General features: G+C 42.4%; 1 pseudogene; it reads right to left on the bottom strand.

Annotated features, from left to right (window-relative positions):
* Window positions 1–2,088: 2,088 nt before the first annotated feature.
* On the bottom strand, window positions 2,089–2,206 carry LOC126261392 (5S ribosomal RNA; annotated as a pseudogene).
* Window positions 2,207–7,910: the final 5,704 nt, after the last annotated feature.

Genomic DNA, 7,910 nt, shown 5'->3' with positions numbered 1-7,910 from the left:
AGTCTAGAGATAGCAAGCCCAGTATCACCTGTAGCGCCTCAGTCGGTCGGCCTGTCAGGAGTACGCCCATGCATGCTCGTCGTAGAGCGTGTGCTGTCCTTACCATTCTGGCCCTATGAGCCCAATCTCTCGGTCCTTACTGCACTTAGTGGCAGCTGAAAACTTCTTTGGCCATTTATCGCCATTTTATTTATAATCATAATGCTTTTGTGGCAGACGATTTCTACATGTGCATGAAAATTTTGCTTTTCATCGATGTTAATTCCAAAGTACCTATATATTTCTTTTCTTTTCACAAGTCGGTCATTAATTCTGATTGTGCGATTTCTCGTTCTTGATAATGTTCCTTTTAGTAACATACAGTATAAACTATATTGTGCACTGCTATCGTTAGTTTCCCACGCATAGTTCTCTTAGGTTTTCAAGAACTAACCTACTGTTTTCCTCTAAGTTAGTCCTTGAATTAGCAGATACTCCGATTAAGAAAGCATCTGCTTAGGCGATGCGACGTCTAGTGTTGTTACACTCTGAAGATACTTCAGTAATGAAACTTCCTGGCAGATTAAAACTGTGTGCCGGACCAAGACTCGAACTCGGGACCTTTGCCTTTCGCGGACAAGTGCTCTACCAACTGACCTACCCAAGCACGACACACGCCCCGTCCTCACAGCTTTACTTCTGCCAGTACCTCGTCTCCTACTTTCCAAACTTAACAGAAGCTCTCCTGCGAACCTTGCAGAACTAGCACACCTGAAAGAAAGGATATTGCGGAGACATGGCTTAGCCACAGCCTGGGGGACGTTTCTAGAATGAAATTTTTACTCTACAGCGGAGTGTGCGCTGATATGAAACTTCCTGGCAGATTAAAACTGTGTGCCGGACCGAGACTCGAACTCGGGACCTTTGCCTTTCGCGGGCAAGTGCTCTACCAACTGAGCTACCTGTAGGAGACGAGGTACTGGCAGAAGTAAAGCTGTGAGGACGGGGCGTGAGTCGTGCTTGGGTACCTCAGTTGGTAGAGCACTTGCCTGCGAAAGGCAAAGGTCCCGAGTTCGAGTCTCGGTCCGGCACACAGTTTTAATCTGCCAGGAAGTTTCATATCAGTGCACACTCCACTGTAGAGTGAAAATTTCATTCTACTTCAGTAATGATTGTATGTCGACATCTCGGAACTCTTTATCCAAACGGAGCATAGTTGGCTGCCTTTGGAGATGTCTTTCACAATTTTGTTTCTAGGACATTCTAATTGCAATTATTTCGAAGACTTTTATGGAGACACCTGGGACAGTCCATCTGTTTCAGTCTTTTAACGGGGCAGGCCACCACCAACTATCAAACGCTCCAGCTATACCAATCATCATGTCTATAAAACAGTTGCCGTCTGACGCGTTCACAATATTCCCTGCCGTAATTTATCGCACCCTCGGTGGATTTACCTTTCCGGCAACCGTACTGCAGGGGACTCATGCCCATTACCTGTCTGTGGTCCCTCAGGCGGCGGCACAGAAGCTTTTACTGTACTTCGGCTACAGCATTTATCACACAAATCGGCCTTTAAGGTTTCGGTTCTCATGGTAAATAAATATTATTTACTTGTTGTATTGTACTTTTGTACAGTGAAAATTATTGCATGCTTCAAAACCCGTAACACTGGGTGTAGTTTCCAAATTCCGCCGCGCGTGGAAGCCGTGCGGTCTGAGGCGTCTCGTCACGGTTCCCGCGGCTCCCCCCGTCAGAGGTTCGAGTCCTCCCTCGGGCATGGGTGTGTGTTGTGTTGTCCTTAGCGTAAGTTAGTTTAAGTCAGATTAAGTAGTGCGTAAGCCTAGGGACCGATGACCTCAGCAATTCGGTCCCATAGTCCTTACCAAACTAAAACTTAACTCCTCCCGAACAGGCCATGAAGGTCCAACGGTACCGACCGGCTGCCGTGTCATCCTTAGCCCACAGGCATCCCTGGATGCGGATATGGAGGGGAATGTGGTCAACACACCGCTCTCCCGGCCGTACGTCAGTTTCCGAGACCGGATCCGCTTCTTCTCAATCAAGTAGCTTCTCAGTTTACCTCACAAGGGCTGAGTGCACCCCTCTTGCCAACAGCGCTCGGCAGACCGGATGGCCACCCATCCACGTACTAGCCCAGCCCGACAGCGCATAACTTCGGTGATCTGACGGGAACCGGTGTTACCACTGCGGCAAGGCCATTGGCCATAGTCCTTCCCACAAATTTCCAATTTTTCCAAATGCCGCCAACCATTCTGACATTTATCACTAATATTATTGTTGAATATCATGGTGGCATACAGCTGCATTATTCAGTTTATCAAACGATGTAACTACTTAAGGGTGACTCTCTTTTTTGCAAATTGATTCTATCGATGCCAGTCTCACTATTATTGAATCACCCGATCCCATCTTTGGTCGATATTTGCTCAATTCTCAGCTTCTGCTGCAGAGTTTGCTTTTCTTATTGTATTTATCCATTATATCTATGTCTTTAACCTACTGAATAGATATGAAAACATTCGGTATGCTTTTAGCAAAAAATATGTTGACTACAGAAAGCTAGACATCCAGCTATTTTTACATTTAACTGAAACAGAAATCGGATAAAAATAACTATTATTCTGCAAAAGCAGAAAATGTAGAAAGAACCATCATCATTACGTGAGTAATTCTTATGATTTTGTCGTCACAAGCAAGATTGGTATTTAAGACGAAATCATTAACATTTCAACCCTACATCCTTCTGAATCTGTTTAGTGTATTCGTCTCTTGGAGACTCTCTACGATTTTTACCCTCCACACTGCCCTCCAATACTAAATTGGTGATCCCTTGATGCCTCAGAGTATGCCCAACCAACCGATCCCTTCTTCTAGTCAAGTTGTGCCACAAATTTATCTTCTCTCCAATTCTATTCAATACCTCCTCATTAATTATGTGATTTACCCATCTAATCTTCAGCATTCTTCCTAGCACCACATTTCGGAAGCTTCTAATCTCTTCTTGTGTAAACTATCTATCGTCAACGTTTCACTTCCATACATGGCTACACTCCATACAAATACTTTCAGTGACGACTTCCTGACAATTCTATACCCGATGTTAACAAATCTGTCTTCTTCAGAAACGCTTTCCTTGCCATTGCCAGTCTACATTTTATAACCTCTCTACTTCGACCATCATCAGTTATTTTGCTCCCCAAATAGCAAAACTCATTTACTACTTTAAGCGTCTCAATTCCTAATCTAATTCCCGCAGAATCACCAGATTTAATTCGACTACATTCCATTATCCTCGTTTTGCTTTTGTTGATGTTCATCTTATATCCTCCATTCCGTTCAGCTGCTCTTACAGATCCTTTGCTGTCTCTGACAGAATTACAATGTCATCGATGAACCTCAAAGATTTTATTTCTTCTCCATGGATTTTAATTCCTACTCCGAATCTTTCTTTTGTTTCCTTCACTGCTTGCTCAATATACAGATTGAATAACATCGGGGAGAGGCTACAACCCTGCCTCACTCCCTTCCCAACCACTGCTTTCCTTTCATGTCCTTCGACTTGTAACGGAACTGAAATGATGGTGGGCTGACAGTAATTTGGAGCCCGCGCGTCGGAAACGGGCGCGCTGGTGTGAGACTGCCAGGGAGTGGACCCTGATGCCATCTATTGGCGAAACTGGGAATTAGCGCTACCTGTCAGACAATGTACTAAGCTCTCGGAGTCAAATGTATTCTTTTTCTTGGTAATTGTAAGTTATTACTGTGTAATTTAATGTTGTAAAGCGCTAGTAGTAAATCATTATGACTGGTATGAACTCCAGGGTAATAAATATAAATATTCTTAAATACTAAATGATTTCGGTAAAAAGGTGGTAGGGGAACGCCCCCACTCTTGGTGATACGAGCGTAGCTAGGGGTAGCTGGAGACACAGGGACTGAACAATGGATTGTAGTGATGGGCTAAACTGCGATTTTCCGATATCAGTGATTTCTGTGAATGCTACTTTTCAGTATCTGTTATTCTTAACTGCGATTTGTCGCAGTTAAGAGTCGCAGTTAAGGAACATAGGTCGTGTATCCCTCCGCCACTGCTATTTCTGCGATTTCTGCTACTTCCGCGATTTCTGCTACTTCTGCGATTTCTGCTACTTCTGTGACTTCTGCGATTTCTGCTACTTCTGCGATTTCTGTGACTTCTGCTACTTCTGCGACTTACTACTGTATGAAAAAGTTACATTTGTCAACACGGAAAATTGCATCGCAACAAACCTGTCATTGGCAAGTATGTTTTACGTTTTTTCTTCCGTTGGCTTTAATTTTGTATTAAAGAAACAACTGTGAAAATATTAATAGTGTAATTAATATGTAAGTAGCCGTACAGTACCGTAATAGTTCGTCTTTAGAAAATGAATTCTAACATATTGTTATGTTCACAGGTACCTGAACTACATTTCAGTCACTCAGTAAAGTGATAACTCAAAATATCATTGTCAACAGATCTGAAGAAATTGCCACTGCGTCTTTAGACCGTTTTCGTCAGACGAGAGGTTAGTTTCTAAGCGTTTCAATGGACTTAATTACTTCAGTGAGATCGTTCTTGCAAATGTGATATTCATTATAGCAAATATTAGCAATCTACTCTGTCAATTATATTTCTAGTAATTAATGACAGCAAAAATTGTTTAATAATCCTTGTGTTTTTGCAGACACAGTTCTGACTCTGATTACTGGTTGCTGTACGTATCTATCCACATCAAGGCTGTTGGGAGAGACTCGTGAAGATTCAAGACAGCTCTTAGAGGATTTGCAGTTTAAAAGTGAAACAATTGTGAAATAAGTGTGTGAATGATTAAGCTGTGTTTTATTGAAGTTGTTGTGCGATTTTAAAGGAATAATAAATGTCAAATACAGTGAGTGAATAATAAAAATCTCATTTTCCACATGTTAAGCCGTCCTATACCCATAATTTTCCGCCACTTACTTATTGGTAAACACTTGTTGGAGAGCGACATGCCGCCCCCCCCCCCCCGCCCCCTTTCTCCCCAATCTTGGTGTGACACTGACCTGTAACATATCCCGAAGTCTACAATATGCATTTTGAGGCTGTTGATATGAAAGTGAGAAGTACAGATCTTCCAGTTAAATCAGGAATAGCTTAAGTGCATTACTTGAAACTAACACAGGAAAAGCTTACTTATGTAGGTGGTAGTAGTGTCGGCAAAAAGTTCTTGTGTGTGAAGTTGCCATGTAGAACACCAGGTGTAAAACTTTTCTCCCGAGTCTTGAACTGTGTCGGAACAAAAGTGAGGCATTCATATGACTGTTTTCATTTCTCTACACTTATACAGATGTCTGAGTTCTGCTGTGTTAACATTGCAAAGTCCTGTAGGCATGTGGAGTATTAACCAAAACTGTCATATTGGAAGCAGAATCAAACACATTTGTTACGTTACTTGATATTTTCAGGAGAAAATGGCAATGTTGCTTCTTATTAATATAATACATTCAGAGTCACAGCAGTATTTGACCAACCATAACTGATGCTGAATGTGCATGTCATCATATAATATGAAAGGCTTATTTCAATAGTGGTGCAAGTCCATTACCTCCACTTTTCTGTCTATAATGCTTCTAAAATTAGTGATCCAAACAAACATAAATAAAGGTTCATCTCTAGCAAGAAGCCATATGCTTGAATATTTCTGGTATCTCAACTGCAGATTTTTCAGCGCTCATTTAACTTTACGACTCTATATCTCAAAATTAACAAAAATGGACTTGTACCACTATTGAAATAAGCCCTTCATATGCACACACAGCACATCGATCTCGTGAGGCACAAGGCTCTCATAACGAAGTACGTACGTCGGTCAACAGATGACACTAGGAAAAGTATGTTAACTGCGCTTTTTAGTTGCTACTTGCGACTCTTAGTTGCGATTTGTCACAGAAATCGCAGTTTGACTCGGTAGCGAATAGCGTAGTATGAACTTTGCTCAACAGATGGCAGTGCTAACTGCGCTTTTTAGTTGCTACTTGCGACTCTTAGTTGCGACTTGTCACGGAAATCGCAGTTAGACTCCATAGCGTACCGCAGAGATGGGCGTAGTACGAACTTTGACCCACAGATGGCACTGTTAACCGCGCTTTCTAGTTGCTACTTGCGACTCTTAGTTGCGACTTGTCACGGAAATCGCAGTTAGACTCCATAGCGTACCGCAGAGATGGACGTAGTACGAACTTTGGCCTACAGATGGCACTGTTAACCGTGCTTTTTAGTTGCTACTTGCGACTCTTAGTTGCGACTTGTCACGGAAATCGCAGTTAGACTCCATAGCGTACCGCAGAGATGGACGTAGTACGAACTTCGGCCAACAGATGCCACTGTTAACCGCGCTTTTTAGTTGCTACTTGCGACTCTTAGTTGCGACTTGTCACTGAAATCGCAGAAAGCAGTGGTAAATTCGACCAATAGATGGCTCACGTCTTTGAATGTGAAATACTACTTGCGACTGCTAACTGTGACTGAAATCGCAGTTAGATTCTGTAAAGTTGCTACTGTGATATCTGTGACTTCTCAGTCACTGCGATTTCTAACAGATACGCGATTTCCTGCCCACCACTAATGGATTGGCCTGGGGAGTGTTGACGTGATCGGACGTGCGTAACTGTGCTCACGCAAAAGTGATTGTGCAACAGCGAAGAGGCGAATATCGTCGCCGTTCGTGGAGTAGAACGCGACGAATGGTTGTCGAAGCCGTCTCTATGCCACTGGGGCTGATTGTAAGAGTTCCTGCGCCCAGATTTTATGGCGGACGTGCAGTAGCTAATACGAGTGCTACAGCTCGTAGTTCCAGCCGCCATTAAGGGCATGAGGCGTGAAGAGCTGCGTTAGCCACATGCATCTCACCACCAGCACCGACACGTCTACCCAAGGCAAGACTGCTTGCAATTGTTAAGTCGAACTTTGTATACATGTAAAAGGAGAATACCAGTTTTCTTTTATGAAAGTGCAGAGTACAGAATATAGTAATGAGTAAAATTACGACGCATGTTGTTCATTGTAAAGTGTAGTAACCTCAAACATAGAATAGTGAAATCAGACTGAGGCCACCATCGCCTCTTTCATTTACAATTCTTTTGGTTGTGGAATACTTTAGCGTATAAGAATGTTGAAAAGAGCAATGGTCACACCAGAATGAGTCGCCTATTTATAGTTACTTAAATTTTTCTGAGTAACCTTTCAAGTAAAGTCACTTAACTAATTCTATATCAATTGTCCAAAGAGTAATATCCAAAATCATTAAATAAGTTGAAGGATAGAATTTTGTTAACCCAAGTTGCATAAATTGTCTTGGTAGTAATTACCAAGCCGACTCACAGAAATTGAGAGAGTATTTGCTTTGTAGAATCACCTAGAATGATCAGAAATAGTAATATTCAGAAGTAAGTTTAAATTCAACTCAAGCCGTTTCACTTTGAAACGAGCCAAAAATTGATTTATTCTTTTGCTCCTTCAGAGCTGGCGACCGTAGTTATAAGTATTTTCAGGAGGATTCGACGGTAAGTCTGCTGCTCTCGTCGTGCTGATAGGATTATCCACTGCTGCTAGCAGTGGTGATTGGATACATAAGCTCACTACCAAGTGAAGTGGGTCAGGTAGGCAGTGTTACTGTGTGAACTATAGGGCACTGTAGGCCGTGGATCGAACCCGTTCAATCATCACAGCTCTTTGGGAAATAGTCCAGTTAGGAGTGTACTAATCATTAGGTAAAAATACTGGCGAGTAACGGTCAAAAATGTATACGCAAGTGAATTTAGCAAGGTCCATGTAGCACCTAGTTAATGTGGTGCAATGGCGAGGGTAGGAGTGGAGTAAAAGTGAGCTGAGCTTGTGGCAGCTGTGC

Source organism: Schistocerca nitens, chromosome 5, assembly GCF_023898315.1.
Source record: "Schistocerca nitens isolate TAMUIC-IGC-003100 chromosome 5, iqSchNite1.1, whole genome shotgun sequence".
NCBI classification, from domain to species: Eukaryota; Metazoa; Arthropoda; class Insecta; order Orthoptera; family Acrididae; genus Schistocerca; species Schistocerca nitens.
The sequence above is the reverse complement of the archived record's forward strand: the minus strand, read 5'-3'. Positions and strand labels throughout refer to the sequence as shown.